The following is a 7432-nucleotide window of genomic DNA, read 5'->3' as shown; positions in this document are numbered from 1 at the left end:
CAGCAACCACACAAAACACAGCTGGTTCTTATATGGCTCCAGAGAAAATCTCACTTGTCAGGACTTATCTGCAATCGGCCAGTCCCAAGTGTTTGAAAATCAATATTCAATTTCCATTCATTAAACCAAATTATTTTTGTTTTGTCTTCTTTCGTTTTATGGAATTCCTTTTAATTCAAATTAATTTAGAATATATTTAGCGATTTTTTATTTTCTATTTTTATTTCATTTTTCATTACATTTCGAATTCCATAGTAAAATCCATGGAATCGTTTTTATATTTCGCCGTAAATGAATTTTTATTTGGACAAGAAGAATCTTCCACAAGTGTTCCATTCTTTCTTTGATCATTTCATTTCGTTTTGCTTCGTTTCTTTGCTACACTTCACTGATATTCCTCGTATTCGAGGTTTCTGGTTCGCCTCAGTATCTCGGAGAGACGATGAGCAGTTCTGGTACGTTCCCTTGGCGTCAAGGTAAAATCGATTTTTCAAAATAAATTCTTTACTATATTTTGTTTGACGTTCCGAGTCCTCGGATGTCACATGCCTCGACACACCGCCATCAGTGAATATATTATTCCATTGCTGACTATGTGTCGGGTGGGGGGAAGAAATTTTGTTTAGACAACCAAATACGCGTCATTGGTTAAGGCCCAACAACGCCGAAACGAACCTGACTTTCTCGTGAATAATTGCTGGTACGAAGCTCATCTCGCTCTGTCTTTAGCATTTAAGCCCCTTTAGCATTTAAACCGACCATATCAGGCCAAAATACTCTGCTTGTTTTAAGTTCAAACCGGACAGATCCCGCCTCTCATACTTATTTCTTTACTACCCACAAGGGGCTAAACACAGAGGGGACAAACAAGGACAGACAAACGGATTAAGTCGATTACATCGACCCCAGTGCGTAACTGGTACTTAATTTATCGACCCCGAATGGATGAAAGGTAAAGTCGACCTCGGCGGAATTTGAACTCAGAACGTAATGGCAGACGAAATATCGCTAAGCATTTCGCCCGGCGTGCTAACGTTTCTGCCAGCTCACCGCCTTATTCCTGCCTCTCATACCTACCCTACAAAGTTATTCTAAAAATAAGCAATTACATCATCAAAATCTCAAAGATAATACACGATTAATTGAAAACAAAGTGAACAAATAAGCATTCCGTCTGACAGAGAAATCTGAATGTTAAAGGGTTAACGCAACATGTCTTTGAATGGATTTTGTCTCAGACAAAAACCACATCACCGTACCTTTCAATGGTGTATATTTATTCAATATGAAACACAGACGGTCGTGGCGGCGGAGATGCAGGCAGTGGTGGTGTTTTGGGTTGTAGGTCTGCCCTAACCAAGAACATCTATTCATCACAAGCTCTCCACTCGTGACTATCCCGCCTTTATTGCTTCACACAGCGTATCAGGAACTAATTTCTTTTAACCAACGTGTCCTTCACCTTTTTGTATTTCAGACAGCAGGGTTTAATGAGAAGAACATTTGTCTGTTATTTCATGCAAGTAAAAACGACCGCGTAGAGGCCCCGTTATTGTTCCCCATGCTCTATACTATGTTTTACGTGTTTAAGGGTCACTGGTAAATTCTCAACCCCAACTAATGAAGTTTTCACACAGCCGGCTTCAAAGTATCCCAGCCCACTCCTGTGATGAATGTGGTCGGTTGTTTTAACACAAAACTGACAGACAGTAGGAGATTTTTAACCGGGGACGATTTTAAGAGCAAAATCTATTTGCCAGACACAGACATGTTTCAAATTTGTGTCTTTCCATAAGAAGTGTGCGTCGTCTGCTATTAAGATGCTTTGGCGCTTTAAATAAGAATTATAATTGTCAGTAAATATGACAAGGCCGTTGAGAAACACCCACATTGCTAGAAATACCAGTTAAAAAAAAAGTTCTAGCGTTGTAGTTAACGCACATGAATGGAAATATATACATTAACAGCGACCTGAATGCCGATCGAGAATTCTTAATTCTTAATACATGCACACACACACACACACACACACACACACACACACACACACCACACACACACACACACACACACACACACACACACGCTCACACACATAAATATACATATTTTCATGTCTATTTGACATACAAGGTTTAGTTTAAAATAACGTATACACACACAAACACACACACACACACCGTATACTCAAACACACAGATGCTAACACACGCATACACATTCAAACACGTGTATGCATGTAAATCTGTGTATTATAAATATATATATATACATATACATATATATGCATATATATATATACATATATATATATATACACTCACACACATGTATGTGTCTGTAAGTATACACGTATATGTACACATACATACATACATACATTTTTATATATACAAGACACATGACTGTTAAGAACAGATGTAGCCAATGTCAATAAAAATGTACTCAATACAGTCCAAATGCATGAATAAAGGAAACATGTTTATTCATGAGACGAGATTGAAATTGCAGAATGACCGCCAGGTTTCGCTTTACAGCTCATCAGAATATCGAAATGATTGAAGGCACAGACCGAAAACGAGAATGGAGGAAGATGTGATAACGAGGCAGAAAAGTCAAAATAAGAGAAAACAAAAAGGGAAAGGAAAGAAACGTGAAACGGAACCCGATTGCAAAACTAAGTTTATAAAACTGATATTTAAAAAAATCGTTAAGATAGAATGGAGACAGGTGTGAAGCAAAAAATCATACAAGGGTTGTCCAGGGAGAAATACAAAAGGGAGCGTAATTTTGTTTATTAACTGATAGGGGTTGTTGAAATTGTTGGTTCCTTTATAAAAAGATATTATTCAACATAATTTCCATCACAAGCAGGGCCTCGTTAGACCCGATTCTCGAATTTACTTTGAAAAAAATAACGGTCAGTTATGTTGTATCTACGTCTTCGTAACCATTTTCGCTTCATCTCTATCGTCGAATCATCGTCTCCGAAAACTGCTTCATCTTTATATATAAAAGAGAGGTTGTGTGCTGTCTGTCTCCTACGATTTAGATTCCTATCTACTCCCACATTTTGCGGTGCAGTTTAACCAAAACCGGGTATCTTATAGTCGTGATTCATATCGAGCCCTTCTGGGTATTAGCGCGCGTCTACGATGAGTCTACGATTTAAAAAAAAAATTTACCATCATTTTTTTCGCTATTAAATAAGGGAAGTAACTCTCTAAAAATGTCTACGATGAGTCAACGATTTTTAAAAAAATTTACCATCATTTTTTTTCCATTTTTAATGCATTTTTTTGCTATTTTTTGGCTATAACTCTCTAAAAATGTTTATATAGTTATTTCCCTTCCAAACTCGAGCAACGCCGGGCGATACTGCTCGTTGGACATAAAGCTGTCCGATATTGTATATTACAATGGTTTGGTCTCTTCCTTCTGGCAGCTTCACTAAGTTTCTTCTCTCCCTCTCACTTTCTCTCTCTTCCCCCTCTTTCTCTCATCTCTCTCGCTCTCTCTCAATGTCCCACTCCAGTTCATGGTACAGAAAATCCTTCCTCATCCCCAAAAGCATTCAACGTGACTTTTTGCTGCTGATCACTCGCTCCTGTCTTGTTTAGGCTTTGCAGAAGCGTTGTTCTGCCATTCTCTAGACTGAGTCTTCGTTTCCGGACCATATAGAGACGCCCACCTTTCTTCCCCCATCACCACATTATCTTTACAATTTCGGCTGGTTATACTCGAGATTGCTCCAATCTGGATAGAAAACTCCGAATTATCCGTCCTTGTATCGTCTGTCTGGATATTTTGTTTTCCCTTTTTTTGTTTCACCTAACTGTCTGGATGTTTTGCATTCTTGTCCCCTTTTTGTATTTTTTATATATAAATTTCTGCTCTAAGGTAAGGCGTAGTGAAGGATGAGGAGGCGCAATGGCCCAGTGGTTAGGGCAGCGGACTCGCGGTCATATAGGATCGCGGTTTCGATTCCCAGACCGGGCGTTGTGAGTGTTTATTGAGCGAAAACACCTAAAGCTCCACGAGGCTCCGGCAGGGGGTGGTGGTGATCCCTGCTGTACTCTTTCACCACAACTTTCTCTCACTCTTACTTCCTGTTTCTGTTGTACATGTATTTCAAGGGGCCGGCCTTGTCACTCTCTATGTCACGCTGAATATCCCCGAGAACTACGTTAAGGGTACACGTGTCTGTGGAGTGCTCAGCCACTTACATGTTAATTTCACGAGCAGGCTGTTCCGTTGATTCGGATCAACCGGAACCCTCGTCGTCGCAACCGACGGAGTGCTTCCATCCAGTGAAGGATGAAATTTAATTTAATTTGCCTTTATTTCCGATTATTATTCCGTTTTAGCCTTCAATGCATTTCAGTATATTATTAGAAAGATGAATGCCTTTTTTTTCTATTGAGCCCTTTGCTAAAATGCGTTGCACAGGAAAATATTTCCAAATTTGCAATAATTAATATTATTGCTCTAACTGTTTATCTCTTTTCGTTGATATTAAATCTTATTTTAATATTCATTTCAGAAATGTAATCGCTCTGTACCTACAGACTGACCGTTCATTACTAAGTGCTCGATTTTTAGACTATTTGACTTCACATTCCAATATCCACCGTTCGTATGTAATTAGTATATTTTAACCACAAATTTTCAGCCTTCCACTGACGTCGCTACCACATTTATTTCCTTTAATGTCATTGCCCAGAGAAAACATACAGAATATGTATGCAGTGACCTTATTCATGGCCAAATAATGCTTTCACATGTATTGTCTACGAAGAGAATTTTCTCTCAAAACAACTTGCCCAACAAAAGGGTTTCCCACGTTCAAGTAGGCTCAATATAATTGTACATTCCTACATTTCGACCAATCAGCATTACTTTGTGCGCCTCGATTTGGAATTTTTTTTTTTAATTCCTTTACGTTTCAGTCATTTGACTGCGGCCATGCTGGAGCACTGCCTTTAGTCGAGCAAATCGACCCAAGGACTTATTCTTTTGTAAGCCTAGTACTTATTCTATCGGTCTCTTTTTGCCGAACAGCCAAGCTATGGGGTCGTAAACACACCAACATCGGTTGTCAAGCGATGTGGGGTGGGGGACAAACTAGACGAGCTTCTTTCAATTTCCGCCTACCAAATCCACTCCTGCGCCTATATATATATATGTATGTATCAAAAGAGATACATACATAGATTATATTATATATATATATAATAATATATATATATTATATGAGAGAGAGAGAGAGAGAGAGAGAGAGAGAGAGAGAGACAGAGAGAGAGACAGACAGACAGACAGACAGACAAACAACAGACAGACAGACAGACAGACAAACAGACAGAAGACAGACAGACAGACAGAGACAGACAGATAGATATAGATATATATAGTTAATAAAACATACATCAGAAAAAAAAGCATACTCTAAAGAATAAACCAGTAATTATCCTTTTCTACTCTCGGCACAAGGTTTGGAATCTTTGGGGAGGAGGCCAGTTGATTACATCGGCCCAGTACACAACTGGTACTTAATTTATCGACCCCGAAAGGATGAAAGGCAAAGTCGACCTCGGCAGAATTTGAACTCAGAACATAGCGGCAGACGAAATACCGCTCAGCATTTCGCCCACCATGCTAACGCTTCTGCCAGCTCGATGCCTTAGGTTTCGTGTTGTAGACTGCGTTGTACAACGGTTTCGTGTCCACGAAAACCAAAGCCTAGTGGACAGCTCATCAGACTCTATACAAAAGCTCACAGCAGCCATATTCGGAATGCTCACAGCAGCCATATTCCTGCCACTCTATGTCACGCTGGTGAGACCCATATTGGAGTATGGGATTCAAGCCTCTTCTCCTTATCTCCTCAAAGACATACAGCACCTCGAAAGAGTCCAGAGGCTGGCTACCCGCATGGTTCATGGTCTCAAAAATTTGTCCTACGAAGAAAGGCTGAGGACGCTCGACCTTTGTTCTCTTGAAAAACGCCGCCGCCGTGGTGATCTCATTCTCGCCCACAACATCATAAGCGGGAAGTGTAACCTCTCGAAAGAGCTGTTCTTCACTCCTGCTCCGGAGCGTCGGCTGCGGGGTCATTCCGAAAAGCTCTACCTGCGACGATTTCATCTCAATCGAAGGAGAGGAGCTTTCTCCGTCCGGTTGCGGATCCGTGGAACAAGCTGCCAGACGAGATGGTGAAGATGCCGACGACCGCTTTGTTCAAAGCCTCCCTGGACCTCAAGTGGCCTGAACTCTTTACATGAACACCACCCTGTACTTAACTCCATGTCCCCCTACATGGCCTTGCTATTTGCTTTTGAGCCAAATTAACTAACTAACTAACTAACTAACTAAAAGCAAAATATTTAAAGTTTCATTCAGGCCCATTGATTAACAGGAGTGTCCATTGCAAAACCGGCATCGCGGAGATACCCAAAATCCTTAAGGACTATGGGAAGCACTCCGTCGGTTACGACGATGAGGGTTCCGGTTGATCCGAATCAAGGGAACAGCCTGCTCGTGAAATTAACATGTAAGTGGCTGAGCACTCCACAGACACGTGTACCCTTAACGTAGTTCTCGGGGATATTCAGCGTGACACAGAGAGTGACAAGGCTGGCCCCTTTCTGAAATACAGGTACAACAGAAACAGGAAGTAAGAGTGAAAGAAAGTTGTGGTGGAAAGAGTACAGCAGGGATCACACCACATCCCCTGCCGGAGCCTCGTGGAGCTTTTAGGTGTTTTCGCTCAATAAACACTCACAACGCCCGGTCTGGGAATCGAAACCGCGATCCTATGACCGCGAGTCCGCTGCCCTAACCACTGGGCCATTGCGCCTCCTTAAGGACTATACTAAACCTGGCGCGTTAGATAGTCATAAAGATGTTTTCTCTAAATGTGTCCGCTTCAAGCGCCACCTACTGGAAAACTGGGTCTCCCCGTTTTCTGTTTAGGCCGTTTCGGCTCTGAAAGTCTTGTGTTATCCTCTGATCCAGGGGAGATAACCCATCCTCATTAATGCTTGTATACGCCAGGTCTCAAATCTCGGTATCTGAGCGCTTGCTCACGTCCGCGTGGTGGAAAGCTTAAATTTCTTTTATCTTTCCCTAGACTCTCTCAAGCTGTGCACAAGGTTTTGACTTTCGTGAATACGAAACCTTTGCTAACTCTATGACCAGAATTTAAATTTTTATTTTAATATATATATGTATCTTTCTGTTGAAGAGCGTAGGCTCGAAACGTTAAAGACTTGTTTTATTTATATTTCCTGAGCGCCATACTAATACAATTGTTCGTTTGTTTTCCACCTGCCTTCGTCTTTTGTTTATTTTCATAAAGCTTCCCGTTATATATATATATATATATATATATATATATATATAGTGTACCGTTGCCGATTTTTTTTCCTCTGTC

This window comes from Octopus sinensis, linkage group LG18 (genome assembly GCF_006345805.1).
Source record: "Octopus sinensis linkage group LG18, ASM634580v1, whole genome shotgun sequence".
NCBI lineage: Eukaryota > Metazoa > Mollusca > Cephalopoda > Octopoda > Octopodidae > Octopus > Octopus sinensis.
The sequence above is the reverse complement of the archived record's forward strand: the minus strand, read 5'-3'. Positions refer to the sequence as shown.